The sequence below is a fragment of the Capra hircus genome, chromosome 10, assembly GCF_001704415.2.
Source record: "Capra hircus breed San Clemente chromosome 10, ASM170441v1, whole genome shotgun sequence".
NCBI classification, from domain to species: Eukaryota; Metazoa; Chordata; class Mammalia; order Artiodactyla; family Bovidae; genus Capra; species Capra hircus.
In genome coordinates, this window is record NC_030817.1 from 31724674 (window position 1) to 31748719 (window position 24046).

The window sequence follows — 24046 nt, forward strand, 5'->3', positions numbered from 1 at the left end:
GATTTATGATATATTGACACAAAGACAATCAGACTGTGATGAGTACAGCATTATCATAATATTAGTACTGCATAGGCAATGCCTTAAAAGTTTTAGCTAAGTACTTGAGTATCTGCTTTGAGATACCATTTATAAACAAAAAGAACTGGGTATAACATTTCCTTTATCATATAAACCATTCTAATATAAACTTCTGCCTCTTTCTTCATAATATTTGGATTATTTCATTGTTCTACCTCCTATTTTTCCAAACATCTTCAGTCCAATGGAAAAAACCACTTATCATCTCCCTGTTCTCTCTGCCTCCAGAAAAACCTGTAGCAGTCTCGTTATCAGCAGAAAAATCACTTAAAGTAAGAAACCACCGAGCCAAAAGTTCCAGGAAATGCAAATTGGCCATAAGATGGCAGGAGCTGACCTAAGGTTTCCCTCCAGATAATGAGGAAAAGGCTTGTTAACATAATTAATTATGCAAATCTGTAGCCAGAGACCCTTAAAGTCATTTTAAAATGTGCCTACAGACCTCATAACTTTTCTGCTAAGAGGTTCCATGACTATTTATACATTTGTGAAAAGTCTGGTAACTTCATATTTGCATTGCTAATTAATCTCTTTTATGATCCATTCAAAACACTGGGATTCAAATAAATAAACGGGCAAATAACCATTTGAGAAAGGAAAAATACAAATAGCCTAGAGAAAATGGTTCTATTTTAACAAATTTTGGGGCTTCCCTGGTGGCTCAGACAGTAAAGAATCTGCCTGCAAAGCAGGAGACCTGGGTTCAATCTCTGGGTCAGGAAAATCCCCTGGAGAAGGGAACGGCTACCTACTCCAGTTATTCTTGCCTGGAGAATTCCATGGAAAGAGGAGCCTGACAGGTTACAGTCCGTGGAGTAGCAAAAGAGTCGGACACAACTGAGCGACTAATAAATTTTGAAACATAAATTAAAACACAATGTGATAGCATTTATCGGTTGTTGAATCACAGATAATTGTAAGATAATAATATTTACACCACAGACATGAAATGAAAGATGTTTTAGTGTCAACTGGCAAAACCTTTCTTGAGAACAATTTTGCAGTACTTAACAAAAAATTTTAAAATTATACACATTTTGATCCATTTATTTCATTTCTAACAAATATATTCAAAGAAAATAGTGTGAAAAAGAAAAAAGATGTTCATAACAGCTTTTAGTGGGAAATATTAGGAAAATGATTACCCTATACTGCACATAAAATGGAAATAAATACTGTCATCTAAGTTTATTAGATGAATAAATTCATTCATTTGAATATTCATTGGAAGGACTGATGCTGAAGCTCTAATACTTTGGCCACCTGATGCGAAGAGCTGACTCATTGGAAAAGATCCTGATGCTGGGAAAGATCAAAGGTAGGAGGAGAAGGGGACGACAGAGGATGAGATGTCTGGACGGCATCACCGACTCAATGGACATGAGTTTGAGCAAGCTCCGGGAGACAGTGATAGAGAAGTCTGGTGTGCTGCAGTCCATGGGGCTGCAAAGAATTGTACAGAACTGAGTGACTGAACAATAACAAAGTTTATTAAAAGTTTTAATAATCTCTCATTTATTAGGATGGCTATTCAAAAAAACAAATATTGCAAAGATGTGCACTTTTGTTGGTGGGAATGTAAAATGGTAGAGCTGCTACAGAAGAGAATATGACAGTTTCTCAAAACTACTAAAAACAGAACTACCATATGATTCAGGCTCTGGTTATATCCCACCTTTGGGTATATATTCAAAAAAATTGAAAGCATGGTTTCAAACTGATACTTGCATACCATGTTCACAGCAACGTTATTTACAATAGCCAAAAGTTGGAAGCAACCCAAATGTCCACCAATGGGACAAATGGATAAACAAAATGTGGTATATAGATGCCCTGAAGTATCACAAAGCTTTAAAGGAGGACATCTGGCCAGATGCTACAAAATGGGAGAAGCTTGAGGACCTTATGCTAAGTGAAGTAAGTCAGCCATAAGAAAACAAATACTGTGATTCCACTTACACAAGGCATCTAAAGTAGTCAACTCATAGACAAAGAGTATAGAATGATGGTTACCAGGGGCTAGGGGAGAGGCAAAGCAGAGTTGTTTAATTGGTATAGAGTTTCTGTTCTACAAGATGAAAAAGTTCTGGAGATCTGTTCCATAACAATGTAAATATACTGTAAATATACTGAACACTACTAAACTGTGGGTTTTTAAAATGGTTAAGATCGCTTCTTGGCCTTTTGGCTAAAAGCAAGTGTAAAATGGTTAAGAAGGTAAATTTCATATGTGTTTTCTACCACAATAAAAAATAAAAAATGAGAAATGCTTTGACAACATTTAGTTGGAAGAAGAATGTAAAACAGGACATATAATATATAATCAAAAATATTTTTAAAACTACATAAAGATACTTTCCCATAATGTTAACATTACTCGCCTTTATAAGATTTTTCTTTTTTTATTACTTTCCTATATTTTCTAATTTTTCACATGGTAACCTGTATTAAAATTTTTAACCTGTATTAATTTTACAATCAAAAAATAACCTTTGACTTAATAGTTTGGAATAGCCTTGAAAATTCCCCCTGCTGTGAAGGACATTTGTCAAAGAAGGGACTCCTGTTCAGAAAAAAAATCAAAATTCAGAAATGGTCAAAAGAGATTACTGCATTATCTTTTCAGTGGAGTGTCACTTGTGGTCTAGCAGGTCCTCCAGGGATTATCTTTGATTTTTTTTTTTTTTTTTTCCTTCTAAATAGGCCAATGATTCTCAAAAGGGTGGCTTGGGAAGCCGGGAGAGCATTGAGATCTTGTCAGGATGTTTATAAGTCAAAAATATTTTCATGATAATATTAAGATGTTATTTGCCATTTTGTCTCTCATTCTCTCAACAAGTATACCATGGAATTTTTCAAAAGTTTCAGCACCCAAGATGAAGTCATCAGTCAGATAATATGAATTAGGTTTCATTGTTGCTTTTTTTTTTTAATGAAAAAACAAAGTGTTTCACTTCTGATTTCCAATTTAATTTGTATATTAAGCAAATTTTCTTAGAGTCTTCAATATTTAATAGGATCAAAGTGTCCTGAAATGAAAAGTCTGAGAATGTGCTGGGTCAGACAATTTCACAACTCTGTAGAGGTAGGAATTAACTTGTAAAAAACACACAACAATGTAATGACTTTTATCTATAAGGAAGCAAATGGATTTTGTCTGGCAGAGATACAACTGATTTACGTAAATATATAAAGGAAAACATTACATTGTATAGCCCTTTAGAATATCAATAAGTTTTGCATCCACAAGCAAATTCATTTCAGCATTTCTGATTGTGGCTAGATAAATAGACATATATATGTTCTTAAAATTCTCCTTTGAACTGGTCTTGACAGCTTACTGATTCCTTCACTGATTAATAAGCTAAATAAAAATTGTTGACATGTTTATTTTATAACTGAGAATCTTCTTTTTAAACTAATTATTCTTTAACATCAACTATCTACAAATACATCAGTTTCTGAATTTACAGGCCACAAGACTAACAAAACCAGAGAGTTTAATAATCTTCTAAAACAGAAAGCACCAGATTCAGATGGATTCACAGGTGAATTCTACCAAATATTTAGGCGAAAAATCATACATATTCTCTGCAATCTCTTTCGGAAGATATACAAAGAGGGAATACTTTCTAACTCTTTTTATGAGACCAGCATTACGCTAACAGCAAAACTAGACAAAAACATTACAAGGAAACTATAAGCCAATGCTGCTTAGGAACGTAACAAAATCCTCAACAACATATTAGCAAACTGAATCCAACACAAATGTAGAATTATACACCGAAAGGAAGCGAGATTTATCCCAGGTAAGCAAATCACATGATAACATCAACAGATACAGAGAAAGTATTTGGTAAAGTTCAATACCCATTTATGATTAAAAACTCCCAGTGAACAAGGCATAGAGAACTTTCTCGACTTAATTAAAAAAAAAAAAAATCTACAAAAAATCTCCAAGATACAAGGTTAATAGTAAAAGTCAACTGCTTTCTTGTATATCAACAATAAATGAGTGGAAGATGAAATTAAGAACACGACACAACTTAGCACTCCAGAAATGGAATACTTAGGTATAAAACTAACAAAACACGTACAAGATCTATAGGCAGAAACTGCAAAAGCCTAGCGAATGAAATGAGAGAAGTAAATGGAGAGCTATTCCATGTCCATGGGTAAGACGGTATCGTCAAGACACCAGTTCTTCCTAACTTGCCACCCCCATGTGTTTACATACTATCTGTGGCTGCTTTTCCAACAACAATGAGTCGAATAGTTGTCAGGACCAGCATGGCCTACCAAGACTAAAATATTTAATATCTAGCCCTTTACAGAAAAAGTTTTATATCCCCCATGCTAACTTGCTATGCTCTCAATCAAGCTTTTATCAATACTTCTCTCAAGCCAATTCTATTTTTTCCTTCAAAATAAAATTTAAACTGGAAAGCCTCTTCTACTTTCCTTCAATGGTAGTCATATAAAGTTATTCTCTTAAAACAATATTAAGTATTGCAGTTTTTAAACAGAATATTCTAATGGTTAGGATTTAAAATATATATCGCCTTCTTTGAGGCCACAGGACACACCTCTGGAGAGCCTACAGATATGAAATAACTAGCAAAGTCCTATTATAGAAAACCAATTATTTTGTGTTCAGCACAATTTTAATAATCTGGTTATTTTCCAAAACTGAAACATCTTCCTCCTTTAAAAAAATTTTTTTTTCTTTCATGGAAGCTAAACTCTATTTAACAAAAAACACTTAAGCTAAAGGACTACTAAATAAATCTAAGTATCACTTAGTGCATCTGTATTGATATATTTTTCACAAGAATTTAAACACTAATTCACTGAGTAGGTAAGTCTTAGACTGCTCTCAATAATAAGAATTTGAAAAACCTAACATACTTGCTTTACTCTCAGATGTATCTCTAAATACCTGTACATACATGGACAGTAAACCATATGGATGCATTGTGTTTACCAACTGAGCTTTTACCAAATAGTTTACATTCTAGTAAACAACATGTAAGCATTCTGTTTATTAAATGAGCTTTTCTGCCTCTAGGGACAAGAGACGTAGGTCCATGGTATCGATTATTTTCATCTTAACTAACTTAAAGGAAACAGGGGAAATAGAGGTATTTTGCCACGAGGTCCAGACTGTAGAAAATGCTACAGGACAAATAATCTAGTTCTTCTCACAAGTAAATGGCAAGGAAAAACACTACCTGAGATTTAAAGAGGCTTAAGGGACATTTTTTTTAAAAATTGCAGTGTATGAACCTTACTGGAATCCTGAGTTCAATAAACTTTTTAAAAAGTTAACAGTAAATTTGAAAACTGATGAAATGTTTTGTAACTTTAAAGGTATAAATTATTTTAGATATAAGAGATTTTAGTTATGTTTTTAAAAGAGAGTCCCAATTTTTTTGGACATAAACTAAATACTAAAATATTTACAGATGAGATTATAAAATGTCCAGAATTTACTTTAAAATAATCCCAGAGCTGATAAAAAGTAATTGGAGATAGAAATGAAAGATTAAACATGAACTGATAACTGATGTAACAGCTCCATATAAATATACTTAGAAATATACAGGTTTAATATATTAAACCTATATTAATCATTCTTTGCATTTGTGTTTTTGTGTAGGAAATTTTAATAACAAAATTTTTTTGATCGTCATTTTCATTCTACTTGAAACAAGAAAAGTAGCAATGGAAAGCAATAAGTTTGAGGGGGAGATATTTTTAAAAGATGGGGTAGGTGGAAGGGGGGCAGTGGGAGAGGTCCTAAAGCATACCTTGTGAAACATCATTATTTTGGGATTTTGGATTTTTCACCTTAACAATCATCAGCAATACACTAGCATAATTTCTGTTATCCGGTATGAAAGGCAGAACTTGAAATGATGCCCCATAATCTTTAGAGGGTGAGTGGAACCTATAAATATGATGAGCTATCAATCCTATGATTATGTTACATTATATGGTCAAAGACAGATTATATTGGGTGGGCCTGACCAATTCAGGTGAGACCACAAAGTCAGCCCTTTCTCTGGCTGATGGCAGAAAAGAAGTGACCTAGAAGAAGAAACTAAATATCCTCTTGTGAACTTCCGATGTAGGCCATGGAAATGTAGGTCTCTAGCTAGGAGCTAAAAGCAGGCAGTTCCTGGCCAGCAGTTAGTTTTCAGTCCTTATGTGCTTAGTCATGTCTGATTCTTTGTGACCCCACGGACTGTAGCCCTCCATGCTCCTCTGTCCATGGGTTTCTCCAGGCAAGCATACTGGAGTGGGTTGCCATTTCCTACTCCAGGGGATCTTCCCAACCCAGGGAGTGAACCTGCATTTCCTGTGTCTCCTGCATTGGCAGGCAGATTCTTTACCACTAGCACCACCTGGGAAGCCCTCAGTCCTACAGACACAAGGTAATAAATACTGCATCCTGAATATTCACTAAAAGGACTGATACTGAAGCTGAAGCTCCAATACTGTGGCCATCTGATACAAAAAGCCAACTCATTGGAAAAGACCCTGATATTAGGAAAGACTGATGGCAAGAGGAGAAGGGGTGGCAGAGGATAAGATGGTTGGATGTCATCACTGACTCAATGAACATGAGTTTGAGCAAACTCCAGAAGAGATAGGACAGGGAAGCCTGGCATGCTGCAGTTCATGAGGTCTCAAAGATTCAGACATGACTTAGCAACTGACCAACAACAACTACCACCAGACAGCTTGGAGGAATCCCCTGAGCCCCAGATGGGAACTGTGGCTTTGGATGACACATTAGTTTTAGCCTGATGAGACTGTGAGCAGAGAATCCTAGCCACAGCATGCCTAGACTTCTGACCTGGTGGGGTTTTAAGCCGCTAAATTTGTGGTAGTTCATTATGCAGCAATAGAACTAATATGTCTGGAAAACCATCTTATACCCAAATAGAACCTCAAAGTCTACCTCTACACGAGTTTTTGATCCCAATGGCATCAAATGAGTACCTCAACATTCAGCAATTTAACTTTTAATGCAGTGTTTCTCAAATGATCATGAATCCAAATCTGAGAAACCCCGAGTTACATAATCCCTTATAAATGAAATATTCCTTTCCAACAGTATTACAGACAAGATTATAAACTTGAGTACTTTTTACAATGTGATGGCTTCTACAGCAGAAAAATTCTGCAAAATAATCGAACAGAACAAGTTTAAAGCAAATTGCAACTAAGCCAAAATCTTAGCTTATCATCACACCAGGTATAAAATTTTGCAAACCTGTCTAACCTTTCATGCCCTAGCTCACAGTTAAGAGGGATGAGAAAAATATGAGCCATATTTCATTACAATAAAAATGTCACTGTAACAAAGCTTCCCATGATTCAGGTGGTCCTGAGGAATGATCATAATTATTCTTTGTCCATGTTATCTATTTAGAGAAAAAATTGAGGTGTACATGAAGAAAAGAGATAGAAAAGTAAGGCCAAGATATTATCCCTAAGGTCTAAATTCTAAGGTTTTACTTAGTCTGATTCTTTTTAGTCTTTTTATATATATATAAAACAGCTTTATTTTGATATAATTCACACACCATAAAACTCATTCATTTAAAGTGTACAGTTTAGAGGGTTTTTGTATAATTATAGACTGTGTAACCATTATAAGTAATTTTAGAACATTTTCATCAACCCTAAAAGAAAAATCTGTATTCTGTCTTTTGCCATTCTTTCTTTAATATCATGTCATGCTAACAAATTTTTTTCTAATACAAAATATGGTCATCTGAGACTCAAGATTGGCATTTAGGAGAGAAAAGAGCTGAGGATAAAAGATTTGATCTACAGGAATAACATACTGGAAAAACTGATTTGAGATTGTAGAGCATTGCTTCCTATAACTGATGCTGGTTACATTCCTTTGAAAATGTGGACATGATCCAAATAAGCAAAACATGAAATTACTTGCCAGTGGAAGCAAAGAATCTTTCATTGGGGAGAGTCTTCACCTATTGCACAATGCAATTTTTTAATTTCAGAAGCTGAAGACAGACGATAATCTAAGCTTTATTTAGTAAAACAAGAGTTCTGTATTCCAAAGGGGGAAAGCTGGGATATAAAACAGCATTCTGATATGTTCACATCCACTATCAAAACATTCTTTACCTGCCAAATGAATAAACAAATGATGCTTTAAGGGGACACTTCCATAGCTTACGAGATAGGCCATACAAGGCTCAGGTACAATATTTTCTCCTTAAACTTATTTACTTGCCTCTGCTATGCTTGATAGATATTTGGATCTAATCTGATTATTCTAAGTAAAATGAGCCACGATTTTACTGTATTTCCCACCTTTGATAGTTTACAATGCAGGACTTTCAAGTCCTGAATGATGGCCCATGGCATAGGCAGAGGAAGGAAACTTGCAACAAGACCTGCCTCAATTTTATGAAGTCAGAGACGAGTCTGACAGAAACCTGAGTTTAACTTTGCTGTGAAATACCTAGATGCTGCCTGGAATCTAGATTTTTCTAGAACAGAGGCTAATAAGAGCTTTTACTCCCACTCTCCCACCTAGTTTATCCAAGGGCACTCACGGTATTGGGCATTGGGTGCTTTTTGTCTCCTTTGCTTTAAAAAAAAAAAAAAAAGATTAATATGCATATTCAATCACCCCAGGGAGGCATCTCGAAAAGGAGAGAATAACTTTCACAAGTTATCTCAGTACAGTCTACCAAAATATAAAAACTCTCTACATTATGAGAATTCAGTTCAGTTGCTCAGTCGTGTCCAACTCTTTGCAACCCCATGAATTGCAGCACGCCAGGCTTCCCTGTTCATCACCAACTCCTGGAGTTCACCCAAACTCATGTGCATCAAGTCGGTGATGCCATCCAGCCATCTCATCCTCTGTTGTCTCCATCTCCTCCTGCCCCCAATCACTCCCAGCATCAGTCTTTTCCAATGAGTCAACTCTTTGCACGAGGTGGCCAAAGTATTGGAGTTTCAGCTTCAACATCAGTCCTTCCAATGAACACCCAGGACTGGTCTCCTTTAGAATGGACTGGTTGGCTCTCCTTGCAGTCCAAGGGACTCGCAAGAGTCTTCTCCAACACCACAGTTTAAAAGCATCAATTGTTCTGCACTCAGCTTTCTTCACAGTCCAACTCTCACATCCATACATGACCACTGGAAAAACCATAGCCTTGACTAGACAGACCTTTGTTGGCAAAGTAATGTCTCTGCTTTTCAGTATGCTATCTAGGTTGGTCATAACTTTCCTTCCAAGGAAATTTCTTAATTTCATGGCTGCAATCACCATCTGCAGTGATTTTGGAGCCCAGAAAAATAAAGTCTAACACTGTTTCCCCATCTATTTGCCATGAAGCAATGGGACCAGATGCCATGATCTTTGTTTTCTGAATGTTGAGCTTTAAGCCAACTTTTTCACTCTCCTCTTTCACTTTCACAAGGTTCCATGTATTAAGTAATGCACACTATACTACATATAAAAGAGTTATCCTTTTCACAAATTCAAAGTCTAGAAAACAAAATATTCATATCAAAATGGATACACACAAAAAAATGAAAAAAGAGCAGTGCATTTAACCACCCAGCCATCCAGGCCAGCACACCTTTGCAACTATAACCACATTTCCCAAACACAAGGATCTTGTGTTCCTAGTGGTTTTCAGTCCTGGCTAAATATCAGAATTACCATGGGAGCTTTAAGAATCCCGAAGATTGGGCCCAAATCTTAAATCTACTGAATGAGAATCACTGGGCATCTCACTTTTTTAAAAAAATACAGTTTTAAAGGTTATATTCCATTTACAGTTATTACAAAATACTGGCTATATTCCCCATGTTGGACATACATCCTTGCAGCCTATCTTACACCCAGTAGTTTGTACCTAATACCCACCCCCCACCTTTATATTGCCCCTCTATCCCTCTCCCCACTGGCAATCACTTGTTTGTTCTCTACGAGTCTTGCTTCTTTTTTGTTATATTCAGTAGTTTGTTGTATTTTTTACAGTCCACACAGAATTTCTCTGACTTAGCATACTACTGTCTTCCAAGTCATCCATGTTGCTGCAAATGGCAAGTTTTCTTTTTTATAGCTGAGTAGTATTCCATTATATATATATATATATATATATATATATATATATACACACACACACACACACACATCTTCTTTATCCATGTCCATCTCTTGATGGACACTTAGGTAGCTTCTCTATATCGGCAGTTCTGAACATTGCTGCTAGAAACACTGGGGTACATGTATCTTTTCAAATTAGTGTTTTTTATTTTTTCAGATATATACCTAGGGGTGAAATTTCTGGGTCATATGGTAGTTCTCTTTGTTGTTGTTTTTTTTTTTTTGAGAAACTTCCATACAGTTTTCCACAGTGGCTGCATCAATTCACATTCCCACTAACAGTGTACGAGAGTTCCTTTTTCTCCATATCCTCACCAACATTTGTTTTTGTGGTCTTTTTGATGACAGCCATTCTGAAGGATGAGAGGTGATACCAAGGCATTTCTTTAAACCACCGTGGAGAATTATGATTCCCAACCAGGATACAGAACCAACAGTGTTTAGGAAGAGGCATGGATCCCTTTCGAAGTCCCACCTACCCCTCTAAGAAGAGACTTGATGGTTTATGTTTTAACTGAAACTGTGTGCTTCCCTAAGCATTATCGCTGGATTAGTTGCTCAAGGATTGAGCTTGGATTGGTTAATTAAAACTTCACAACACTCTCCCTCTGTACACTGAAACTTGGCCAATGTTTTTCTGGGAGGCAAGGCAAGTTTTAAGTGTTGCCAAAGCCCATTTTTGAGTCAAGTTTTACAAACATTCTTTTTTGAGGGAGAGGGAAAAAAGAGGGGCCGGGGGCATCAGTCTGCTGCTAGTTCTTTTCAGAGCTCTTTCCTCACTGCTTATTTGAGATACACTGTTATTTTTTAAAAGCTTTTGTTTTTAAAGCATTTTGGTCTTTGACTCTTTCTTTCCCCAAAGCCTCATCGTCTTCACACACAGATCACTTTACTGATCCACCAACACAAGCTATGTATTTCAGAGTTGTTTGCATGCTACCTCTTGTGGGCTTGCCCCAACCCAGCATGAGCGCCTCAGAGCCCCCTGTTGTGACCAAGGACATGTCCTTAAACTATGGCTGGCCTCCCAGGCAGTGGTCATGGAAGAATGAAGAAGCGACCTCGAAGGGTCTAATTCACTGACCTTTACCCTGTTCTAACCAACTACCCCCACTTCTGGAAAAAAAAAACAACACCACGGTAGCTCAGTTTCCCAGATGAATTCTAATTTACCCTTAAATATCCAAGCCTGGTCCAATGTTTAAACTTCCCAGGCCATCCAAAATCTGTCAACTGGCTCTCAACCGGACCCAGTTTTGCTCCCCAGGGGACATTTGGCAACATCTGAAGACATTTTTGGTGTCATAATTGGGGGGAAGGTTGCTACTAGTGAGTAGAGGCCCAGGACACTAATGAACATCCTTCACACACAGTACAGCCCCCAACAACAAAGAAGGATCCTGCCTAAAATGCCAATAGTGCTGAGATTAAGAAACCCTGGATTGGGTCCTTAGCCAGCCCACTGCTGGGTAAATGGTCGAAGAGCCTCTTACTGCAGTTTAATTTGGTTTAAAATGGGGATTGAAAACTCAAATGCCTTCAGGGTCCAAGGACGTTAAGAAGAATCACATAAACAAAGTGGTTGTGTATGAGGCACTAGGGTTTGGTGAGGTCAGTGACAAATCAGAATATAAATGTTAACTAAAGTTAACGTTGTGCTGGCCAAATAAAATATGACTGTTGGCTGCATCCATCCTGTGTGCCAACAGTGGTAATCAAATTCTAGTTCAAAGAGATGATAGACTTAAAGAGAACTTGATGGTCACTCCAAGACACCACAATCCGGCCTCATCTCTTATTATGGAGTTTTCTAAGCCCCCGGCCTAGGGAAGACTAGAAGCTGCTCAGTTAAGGAGATTAGACTAGAGATCAGACCTTGAGGGTTTAGCTTCCAGCCAAGAAAGAAGAGGGTTTCAGAAACATTGTGCTAAGGACAGGGACCAAGGTTGGAAACTCTGAAAGTAAGAAAACAGAGGTTCCCCTCGCTGATCTCCATTCTAGGGGAACCCAGTGGACATTATATCAACATCACACAACACCATGTGAGGGCACTGTGTTAGGATGAAATCGTTCTCATAAGATTTTAGAATTTTCACATTGTTTCACAGATGAGGAAACAGGGGCCCAGGAAAGTTTAAAGGAACTACCAAGATTACCCAAACCTGAACCTAAAATCAAATGGTGTTTCTTTTTCCTCTGTGCAATTGCCAAGCAGCAACCAAAAGAAGAAAAGATTTCATTCAAGGTGTCTAACATGTGTTTCTAAACTCGCAACCAACATAAAGAAGTTACACATAGGTGTTAAACCTTCTCAGCATCATCTCCTTTCCCCATTAGAAAAATCATTAATCCTTTCACCCGCAAGCCATCATTTTAAGATCTCTTTTCCCTGTAATGGGAGAATTTAAAGCAGGTTAAATCATTCCAGCCCTCCTTTCAGATCAAATTGGAGAGAGGACAGCCAAGTCAGCAATTCGAGCACAAGAAGGAAGCCCCAATCTCAACAACCCCGTGTGGATGCGTGCTTTCTGCCGGAGGAATTCCTGACCTGAGGAGACAGTATAAACAAAGGCAATCCAGAGGGAAACAAATGATAAGATAAGTGAAGCCCAATAACTCCCTCTATCCTCCCTTCCACCTACTTCCCCCAACTTGTTCCATCAGAAAAACAATCTGAGCTTGGGAGAATTACAACATAAGCCATCTCCTCTCTGCCACACAGCTCCCTATTCTAAGTAGGAGGCTAACGGGCAAGACCCTTTATGAGGTCGGTGAATGTGTCTCCCCTGGCCACAAAGGATCACGGTCTCCCCCTTAGCCCACAGGGAAGCTGTGAGAGAAAAACTGGCAAGGAAGTAGGTCACTGGTCCTTCAGACTCAAATTACATTCCAAGGAGTATAGTGGGAAAAGGTGGCGTACGGAAGAAAGGTAGCTTTAGTCACAGTCTGAAAAGAAACTGGGTCAAACTAAAAAAAATGAAAAAAAAAATACATGCACACACACATATATTCCTTAGCAGAAAATGTGAACCAAGGCAGTCTCACGCCACAGTTCCCGTAACTGTAGTTGCAAATGTCACCTCCTCAATGAGGGTCAAGCCCTAAATGGGTCATAGAGATTTTCTGCTGCTGTTGCTGCTAACTCGCTTTAGTCATGTCTGACTCAGTGCGATCCCATAGACGGCAGTCCACCAGGCTCCCCTGTCCCTGGGATTCTCCAGGCAAGAACACTGGACCAATCCAATTTCTATTCTTGATTTTAAAATACAAAAATATAATAAAAGGCCTTTGATTCAACATTCTGAGGATACAATGCAGCCTTAGCTACTGGCTTCAATTCCAGCAAGATTCATTCCAGACTCTCTCTGACTTTAAGTCTGAATGACCATTGAGTGCTGAGCAGGGAAAAGAGCACCTCTAATGCAAACAAGGTTGCCACACACAAATGGGATGGAAGCAGAAATGTTGTTGTTTCTTTTCCCACCATCATCTTAAATCAAACAGCCACCACTAATACAGAGTAACCGTAGCAGCATTTATTTTTTAATTCCTAAATTCTTTACCTTGACCCAAACCATATATTACATTTTCTATATCCACAATTTCACCAACTTTCAAGAATAAGAGAATGCACCAATGACCTTTAAATGGTCTAATTTGTCCATTTCGTTTCCTTTTTACAATAAGTTTTGTAGTAAACTCTCAAGATTTAGAAGAGTCCCTAGCCTAACCCTTTGTCACAGAACTAGGTTCTAACTTAACTTGTGTCTAGACATCTCACTGCTCAATTTTACCAAAACTCTATGCAACAAATATAAATTTGAGCCTAGACGCATGTGAACAATCAGGTGAATGATTCTGGCCGTGATCATTCACTCTTCTTTCAGGGTACAAATCTGCAAATGCTTTATGGGAGAAGAGCGAAGCCCAGAAAGGGCACCAAAGCACACACTAATGACTGTGGGCACACCCCTAAGAAAGGGAAAAGATGATGGCTGTGTTTTAGAAAGCTGCCCCTATTCCTGACCCACTCTTCACAGGAAGACACCTGTCAGAAGCAGAAACATAGTTCCTTGGCAAACTGCCAGTGAAGTCCTGCCTCTAACTTATGGGGTCTGAAAAAAACTAAAACCCTAATCAGTTCATTTTCTGATATGGCACCATCTTCGCCCTTAGTGATGAGGGCTATATGCTGATATATCCACAGGGTCTATCCACTGTGTAGTCTCCTTTGTGATCAGGAGCACAAAGAATTAAAAAAAAAAAAAAAGTTACTAGGATTAGAGGTGCAGTTGGTGGCTCCAAGACCAGGCAAAACTAACTCATGCCCTTGACCTGGCTTGTACATCACTAACAAAATGAGCTTAGCCAGTAAGCCAGAATGAGAACTTATTTCAAAAAAACAGAAGATGGGCATCTGCATTGCCCAGATAATACGCAAAGCTCAGATCTAGACTATCTACACTTGGAAATCTAAATTCAGACACTCCATCGGATGGGCAATGTTTGCCAATCATACAGGAGGTTTGTTTCCCACCCCCACCCAGAAATAAAGATGACAAAGACCAGTTTAATAGGTGACTCTAACTGTGTGCCCGGCAGAAACACGGGAACCTTCAGCTCTGATCCTGGTGCAATTTATGGAACAGAAAGAGCTCAGGCTATTAGTAAAGGTGAATGACATACTGAGGAAACCTAACAAGATGAATTTTAAAAATTCTTCTGAAATTAATGTCTGTTGAATGAATATTATGTTTGAGCAGCTTAAGGACTAACAAGTCTTTTGTTTTCATTTTCCTTTCCTGGCAATATGCTGTTAGGGCATAACTTTCCTATTATTTCCCTAAATGACACAATTTGTATTTTATTCAATAGTCTTCATTAAATATTGTCAATGTGGCAAAATATCCAGTGTTAAGCCAGAAGTAAAAGATCTATTGTAATTCAGGAAATCACACCAACATTGGAAATTGAACTTACTTCCCTAGTTTTTCCACATTTAATTCACAATAGTGGCTACGGTTTAAAAGAACTGCAACTGTATATTTGGCACCAAATTTGCTCCACTGTAAAAATAAGCCTCTTTTCTAAGGTGAGGGTTCAGAAAAAGGCTTATTTTAATATCTAAGCATGTGTGCTAAGTTGCTTCAGTCATGCCTGACTCTGCGACTCCATGGGCTGTAGCCCGCCAGGCTCCTCTGTCCACGGGATTCTCCAGGCAAGAACACTGGACTGAGTTGCCATGCCCTCCAGGGGATCTTCCCGACCCAGGGACTGAACCCACGTCTCTTATGTCTCCTGCACTAGCCGGCAGGTTCTTTACCACTAGCACCACCTGGGAAACCCATCTAAGGATAACCAACATTAGATGACATGTTTGACTACTGCTCAAGTTTTCATTATTTTCCAAAAGAGCTTTCACCATAAATATTAAAAGACAACAGGGAGTTGGGAAGCTAAGAAATTATGGGAGTCTTAAATCTCAAAACAGGTTCCTGTGGCCCTGCTCTGAGTGAGAAGGGCTTTCTTCAGATAAAAGATTCAACCCACTGAAAAGTTATCTCAGTTAACAAGAGGATTTAACGCAAATAGATTCAGAGATGGCAGGTAAAAGCATTTCCTTTTTCAAGTAATTTGCCTATCATTCACAAAGTAAAAAGGAGAGTTCAAAAATTCTTATCATTCAAATACACAAATGCAACATTCCTAATCTCATGTAACTTTTTTTGTTCCAGAAAATCAGACTCTAAGAAACTTTTAAGTCAATAAGCAGTTTTAGTCTCAATCGACCTTATTTACTGTCATTGACCCCACACTGTTTCTAAATCAAAAGACACAAAGGAAGTTGTGATTCCTCCGACTCAGTGGAGAGAAGACAGGAGGCAAGGCAATAATGTGTTTGTGTGCGTGTGTGGGTGCATGGGGGGAGGGGAGGAGGTGAAGAATTAGAAGCCTGGGTCCCTAATCGGGTCTGCCAGCTACCAGCTGTGTGAGTTCAGTGAGTTTGTTAACTTCTTCATGCCTCAGTTTCCTCAACTATAACATGGTGATAACAGTACCTACCCCCTCCAGCTGTGAAAGAGGCCATGGTAAAGCTCAAGAAAAGTATGAGCAAAGGCCTGACCCCAGCTTAGCACCTCACATTGCTTGACTATTAGTATCACATTAGCTGTGAGTATTTGGCTGTGTGGTCAGGCTGAGGGCTCTTGAGGAAGGTGCCACACATGGTTGTGAAAATGGAAGGAGAGGCAGGGAAGGCTTCCCAGAAGCTGGAACTGAGAGGGCAAGGAGAATTTAGATGCTCAGATGAGGAGAGCCATCATTGCAGAAAGTCATAGATGGGATAAAAGCCAGGAGTACTTAAACATCCACAGGGACAATAAGCTCACCAAGGCTGAGGATGTATTTGGTGACCTCAGATTAATGGGCAGGGGTGGGGCAGGCTCTATGTGCTCACTGCTATGCTCCTAGGACTTAATCAAATCATTTTTAGACATGTGTACCATGAATGCAAACTCATTCCAAAATGCTTATTTCTCTGTTTTTGGAACAGTGGAGATGCCAGAAAATACAAAGGTAAACACTTTTTTTTTTGCTGTGGAAATAGTCTGCTAGAGTGGAATGTAGGTCACCCAGATCCACTTGCATCTCATCTTCATCTGTCCCTCTTTCAGTGGGGCCATGGAGTGGCAGCTTGAAGGGAGGGAGAAGAGGGGCACTTCAGATCCATCCTTCAACTCCAATTTCTATCAGCCCCTCAACCACTCCAAGCACATCCTTCAAGAGAGGTATCCTGGGACAGCCAGCCCCAGCCTGCCCCACGAACCTACAGACACAGTCCTCCTTACAAGTTCTGAAATATTATCTAATCAGCAGTTGCCTCTAAACTGTGCCCTCAAATAGACGAAACCACTATGATCTGATGCTCTAAGTGTTTAAGATACATATATCCACTTAAAAGATTCCCTCTATTACCAAGTTAGAAATTTTGACACCAAAATAAGTGACAGTAGCCACATTCCTTATCCAAAGAAGGAAAAAACCCACAAAACAGAAGAATTTTTGTTTTGACTGAGGCCACCTCTAGAGATTAAACAAATTTGCTATCCTGAATGGGCAAAGTTGCTTTGTTTCCTGCAATACTAGAATAGATTTAACACTTAGAAATGCCAGGGGCAGGACACGAAGGCAGGGAGGGCCCCCACAGAAGTTACCACCTCTGTGATTATTTCCTGAACCAAACACCTAAGGCTATCAGTGGTACCACGTTTTGTTGGAAAAGCTTGTTTCCCCTGATCCAACAGCTGTAAGTTTTTAAGTAATTTCACAGCAGATCTCAAGATTCTCAAGCCAAAGCCACTCTTTATACAATCCCCCAAATATTTACAAAATGAAACACTTTCAGTCTTAACTATGTTCTATTTGTAAACACCTTATTTGTTCTGATGACCACAGTATCAACACTAAAAGCAGCCTTTTAAGCAAAGTAGCTCAAATAAAACCACACACAGAGACACACCAATTCTTAACACCCAGAGGCGTGTCCACAAAGCAAGAAAGTCAGGATTCAAATTCCTTGGCACCTATTCACTGAGCTCCTGTAAGCACCACCCAAGCACATGACCCACTGCAACCTCTTTACTATCACGTCTCCTCACTCATTTGCACTTCTGAAAACTCACAGAATGCAAATTACTGGACGATAACTGAATGCTACAAATAATGGGCAAATGTCTTTACCCTGTTCTCCTCTCATATCAGCAGTCTGAATAACTTACCCTGTTTATAGAATAACCCCACCCCAGATGAGAGTGCTATTGTCCACCTTTCTACCCAATGGTGCTTCTGGGGGGCCACTCATGGCCTGGTCGAAGTCTCTCGGTATCTGCCTTGGTCTCTCTCCCTATTCTCCTGTTGAACACCTCCTGGGAAAGTTATCTGGGCCAAGGACAGTACAACAGAGAGAAATTGAGAAGTGTCTAGTTTGGGGTAATAAGAAGTGTATTAAGAACTATGGGCATGGGGGGGGGGCGGGTAGGCTGTGAGAGAATCTATTTCAAAAGCAAACAGTTACAATTCGATTATTTCAAACACGTGGAAGGCCTTTTATGCCTCAAGTTGCATGCTGCACAGGAGTTCTGGTTTATGCTGAGATGAAACTGCTTGACAGAAAACTAAGGACTGTTACAATTGATGACAAAACTATCAGTGGAAAGAATACAGATCTTGGATCTCCAATCATGTTTCTACTAGTTAATAGTGATTCTACAAATACTTATAAAACACCTGCGAATGGCCAAACACTGCTTTAATTGCTGGATAGGCAGGGATAGATTAGACAAAAACTCTGCTCTCAAAAGACCCTCCGAGTGGGAAAAACCCACAAACGGTGGGATTGTTAACAGCATTACAGGGAATCAAGAAGTGAGATAATTGAAGGCAATTCTAGTTTGCAGTCAAATATCAGTGCAGTGAAATTTCTGATACTCTTTCCTCATGGGGATGTAACCACCTACTTAAAACAAGATGATGAATGTCAACCGCCAGGCACACAGCATCCCCAAGCATTTACCTGCACATGATGCACCGATGCTAACAGACATACACTTACCCCTTAATTGCAATATCTGTGATAATACACTTCGGTATGAAATGAAAGCAGAAGGTAAGCAAAATGTATAGCTCAATTACTCTTAATGCAATTACCAATAACTGCATTCCACAAGAATCTAAAAAGTCAAAACCTAAACAACCCTACAATAAAAAGATAAACAGATGTCCAGGTACTGGGATAATAGTAGTAAGGATAGAACTAATATCATAAATACTAATATAGCTGCTTTGCCCACTTTGAAGGATTACCATGAGACTCAGGCTATTTTGCCATACAAGTAGGGCTCAGATATTAACCCGATGTCACAGTGTCAAAAGATGGGCTTAAACTCTCATCTTCAGATTTCTTTGAGACAAATAAAAGACGACGAACAACTCCTTCTCAGAGCCACAAGATTTTATATTGAAATCAACTTTAGGAAACACTCTATGCTGCTTTCCCCAGGTCACCAATGACTGAGGTCCCAGAGGCAGAGGGTTCACCCCAGAAGGGGAAGCCAGTAATGCTGGAGCAGGACCCAGGCTTCCTAGATCCCAACCCTCTCAAGGATCTGAATCCTCTAGGCAGGCTTTTGGATTTCATTAGAAACACATGGGATAGCAGTGACTTCCTGAACTCAATTTCAGTCATTACTTGTCCCTAGAATTGCACTTAGGGCAAATTGAGGACCTTTACTGGTAGCCAGAGAGCTCTCTTCAAGCATGACAGAGAACTCCCTCCTTGAGAAAGAAAGCTGTTTCCAACACTATTACATATGTTATTAGGAAAATGAAGCAGCTAGGTGGCTCAGAGGTTAAAGCGTCTGCCTGCAATGTGGGAGACCTGGGTTTGATCCCTGGGTCGGAAAGATCCCCTGGAGAAGGAAATGGCAACCCACTCCAGTATTCTTGCCTCGAGAATCCCATGGACGGAGGAGCCTGGTGGGCTACAGTCCACGGGGTCGCAAAGAGTCGGACACGACTGAGCGACTTCACATAACATACATAACATAAGCGTGAAAGAGGAAAGAGATCTTTTGGTTCTAATCTTCGGAGTCTGCCTCAGGACAAAGGCTCTTAACAGCTTTTTCTGGGGATGGAGCTGGGGAGACCAGGTATGGGCTTGACAGAGAGAAAGGGGTCTAAAAATTGTATTCAAGCTATTTACAGGGAATGGAGAGAGCCCGGCACTGTGAAACCGGTGACCAGGAGGGAGCAGCTGGGCCCAGGGCGAGCATCTGACCACACCTACTGGCCACGCCCTCCCAGCTGCCCGCAGGGCCACGACGAATTGAAACAGCAGTGGGAGCAGTTAAGATTCCGACGACAGGAGTCGCCATGGCAACAGGATTCATCTTGCAGGCAAACTCCGCTTCAATTCACTAGGTCCTTCCTGAGCCTGGGGAAACTACTAGCTCAAAGGGAGCAAAACGGTCATGGGTGGCATTTACTCTTAATACTCTCCTTGAGCATCCTGGAGATAGGGGGCGAAAGGTGAGGGGCTCGGTAGTGAACGACGGTTGAAGTGTATTCGATTCCTGGGTCCACTAAAATATTTTATAGGAACGAGAGGCAGAATACCCCAATCGCAGGCTGAGAGCAACTTGAGAACAGAGCCTTTAGCAAAGGTTTGATGAATGAGTAGGAGAAAGGATAAGGGTGCTAGGGAAAGGATATCCAGAGGACTTTATTATATAGAGTTCATGGGCCTCGCACACGTCTCAATGCGGATCACAAGCAGTTGGATTTTCACCACTAGCTGTGAAAACCGATTACCCAGCCCTTCTGTTCCACTGCGACTGGTATCGTTAGATTATTCAACTCTCCCCACCGCTTTACCACCGCCCAGCCAGCGCTCCGGGCAGACGCTTCGTCCTAGCTCAAGTGCTCCTGGTCAAGTGAGCCATCAGTGCAAGGGGCACCAAGGTGTGCCCTACCCAAAGGGACGGGAGGCTGGATCGCCCTGTGGCGCCTCGAACCCGGTCCGCAGGCTGCGCAGCCTCCCCTCACCGCTGTCCGCAAACAACCCCTCGCTCTTTCCGCAACGTGGGTTTCCCTCCTCTTTCTCGTTTGAGACCTTGAGCTTCCAACTTCGCCTAAATTACAGTCACCCCATCCCTGTCGAATGAGTCTTGAGGCGAGGGTCCCCGGGATAGCGGGGGTTCTGCTGGGACGCGAACGAGTAAATGAGTCCCGCCTCTTCGGTTACCACTCTAACAAGCCTACCTCGGGATTCTCCCTTCCAGAGCCTCCCGGGCCAGCAACTCCCGACAGTAGCAGTGCCCGCAGCACCCAGCAGAGGCCAAGAGCCCCAGAACCCCAGCGTGTCATCAGCAAGGCGGCGAGTGGTACCCTGCTGGCTCTCTTGGCGTCCAAGCGCCTCAGAAAGAAAGAAGGGAGGCAACTCTGTCCTCGGGGCGCCTTCCCCCGGACTCGCCTTGCTTTGAGCCGCGCTTGCAGCCATTTTCCCAAACCCAGCTTGGCAGCTGGGAGCTGTCTAGGTCCTGTTCCCACCCAGACCCAACCTGAAGGACGGGTTTAATATTTACCTACTGGCCCGGGAGCTCCGGGAAGACAGCGGGAGGGCGTGCTGCGAACCCAGCACCGGGCCGCGAAGAAGCGCGCCCACCCCCGCGCCACCGTGCGGTGCCTCTTAATGAATGAGTGCGGCGGGCGACGCGGCACGTCCCCCTTACCTGAGCAGCCCCTGCATGCTGAAAAGGCGGCTCTGCGCTCCGGGTACAATGGAATCCGGTTAAACAGTTTCCTTCACAGCCGCTCGTAGGTTACCAACTCGCAGGTGACATCACCCTCTCCTCGCCTGATAGGATACAATGTGGCGCCCACTGCGCATGGACTCCCGGGCCGGGCCCGTGTACTCCTGGGAATCGTAGTTAACACTCCACAAGCAGAGCCTGGATAGCTACGCTTCTGAGGTTCTGAAAACTACATTTCCCAACAAACTTCGGAGCCTCTTCGTCCCCGCCCCTATTCCCGCCCCCTCCGCGACCCGCCCCCTCCCCGCCCTCCAGCCTTGCAGTAGTAGCGGTGGTCGTTCAGGAGCCGAGTTGCGGACTGCGCGGGCAAGAGTTGGGGGGGAAGCTCCCTGAGGTCGCGCCCTTTGACTTGACCTCCTCTAGGCCCCGTGCGGTCTCTGAGGGACCAGCAGGGTCCAGGCTACTGCACATCAGCCAGGCAACTCTGACCAACCCAGCTCTATTGGCCCCAGCTGGGAAGAGATTAAGCCTTTCACTGTCTTCCCTCTGCGCAGCAACTAACGAATAGGACACTCTGGTTTCTGGGTTAAATGCGATCCTGGAATTCCCCAAGTCCCGGACGATGAAGGACGCTGACCCCGAAGGAAAGAAATCTCCCCGTGCCCCAGTTGGTACAAATCACCTGCCTTCTCTTTCCTTCTCCCATTTAACGGAGTCAGGGTGACCAGCCAGAACTTGGGGAACAGCTTAGTCGGCTGAGCTGACAGAATAACGCAGGGTGTCAGTAATAAAAATGCAGTGTAACAGACTAGATAGTCGCCGCAGCCCTTCGTCAGGGAGCCTGCTGCTGCTGCAGAGATAATACTATCGCGCAGCCATGCTTTTGTTCTTCTCTGCAGCAGACTTCCCGCTCTCAGGGCTCTGAATTCGCAGAAAGACAACATCCTTGCCTGAAGTTTTAATAAATAACACATATGTATACATGTACTCTTAAATGCACACACTTTCCGCTCAATGTATATACCATACTCTTCAAATTTTTGTATGACTTCAGCCAAACAACACATCATGCTGTTCAGGAATTACTGTGATATTAATAACTTATATGTTTAATTAAAAGTAAGCAAAAGGTATGTGGAATTCCAAACCTTCAGGAAAATTTTATTTTTAATATGTATATTTTTCCCATGGCACTTTATATTACTCAATGATCACCAAACGTTATGAAAAAGTAACATTGAGAGTAAATCTCTAGGTGTCTTTTTAAATGAAAAAAAAAAAAATCAATACATCCAGTTATTCCAGTTGTAAAAGTAAATTGTAATGGCATTCAATATCTTAGTCACATTTAAGGATTAGTTCACACCCCTGTTTCTACTAGCAGAATGTCTAGAAGACCACGGTTTGTGGGGAGGGGGCGGGGAATCACAAAATTTCAAACAATTCTCCACCTAATTGTTGGTGAAAGTCTTATCACTCTTATTTTCTCATATCATTGTGCAAGAATAATGGGGTTCAAGAGAAAAATATTCATGGAACTAACTGAGGATCTCAGGAAAGAGAGAAATGTTTTGTTTTTCTGAGGGAGAGATTTTAGCACTAAATTCTGATTTTCTTTTAACAAGCCAGTTTCTTACAGCCAGACACATTTTTCTCCACTGAAGGAAGATGACTTTGAGTATTGCTCTCCTATTCTGAGCCATTCCACCCATTCCAAATATTGTTTTAAAAGGAACCTAGACAATACAAATGTTCCACTGGCCAACAGATCAAGAGTACAATCAGTGATATTCTAGCTAATGGGTAGACTTAATGTATTGAAGTTCATTGTGGGGAAATATTCAGAAAGAAACTTGACCTGGGATGATTCTTAAAGCTCTTCCAATCTTGTCACTGTGTAAAGCTTTTAGATGGAAATGTAATCATTGAGCCTGAAATTTATTGAGTCAAATTGGATGTGGAGATTCTTTAAAAGGCAAGACTTAGCCTTACAGATAAGGGTCTATTACAGTATTGAGATATACTCTGAGGAGTAACTCTACAGGGTAAATCACCCTTCAGCAAGTTCTCTTTGGTCTTCAGTAATGAAGGGGAGGATGAAAGAAAAAATTCCATTCTCTATAGCAATTAATATTATAGGGATGTGCTGTATTACATATATCATTTTTCTATATAAAGGACATCATACACACTAGATTATAAGCACAGAAATGTGTGGATATACACATGAGCTGCCCTTACTATTAAACAGATATAAATATAGATAATAAATACTGAAAGTAAGCCATTGTGTTTGGAAGCATTTTGCTATGCGTGATGAATTTGAACTGATTCCTGCACACTATTTCATTGGTAACCAGGGGAAACAAAGATGGCTCTTCAGCATCAGAAATGCAGTCTGTGGATCTGGAACTAGAGGAAGCTTAACAGCATCTATGCAGTCAGAAAGGAACCACCTCTGCCCCCCAACACACACAAACACACA

The 24046-nt window shown here is 40.6% G+C and overlaps 1 protein-coding gene across 2 annotated transcripts in view; it reads right to left on the reverse strand.

Moving 5' to 3' along the window:
- Window positions 1–21654, reverse strand: part of DAAM1 (dishevelled associated activator of morphogenesis 1) — a 181568-nt gene extending 159914 nt beyond the window's left edge. For both annotated transcript variants that reach the window (XM_005685918.3, XM_013967213.2), the window contains exon 1: window positions 21541–21654. The gene's annotated coding sequence lies outside the window, so the exon portion shown is untranslated. The remainder of the gene's footprint in view (window positions 1–21540) is intronic.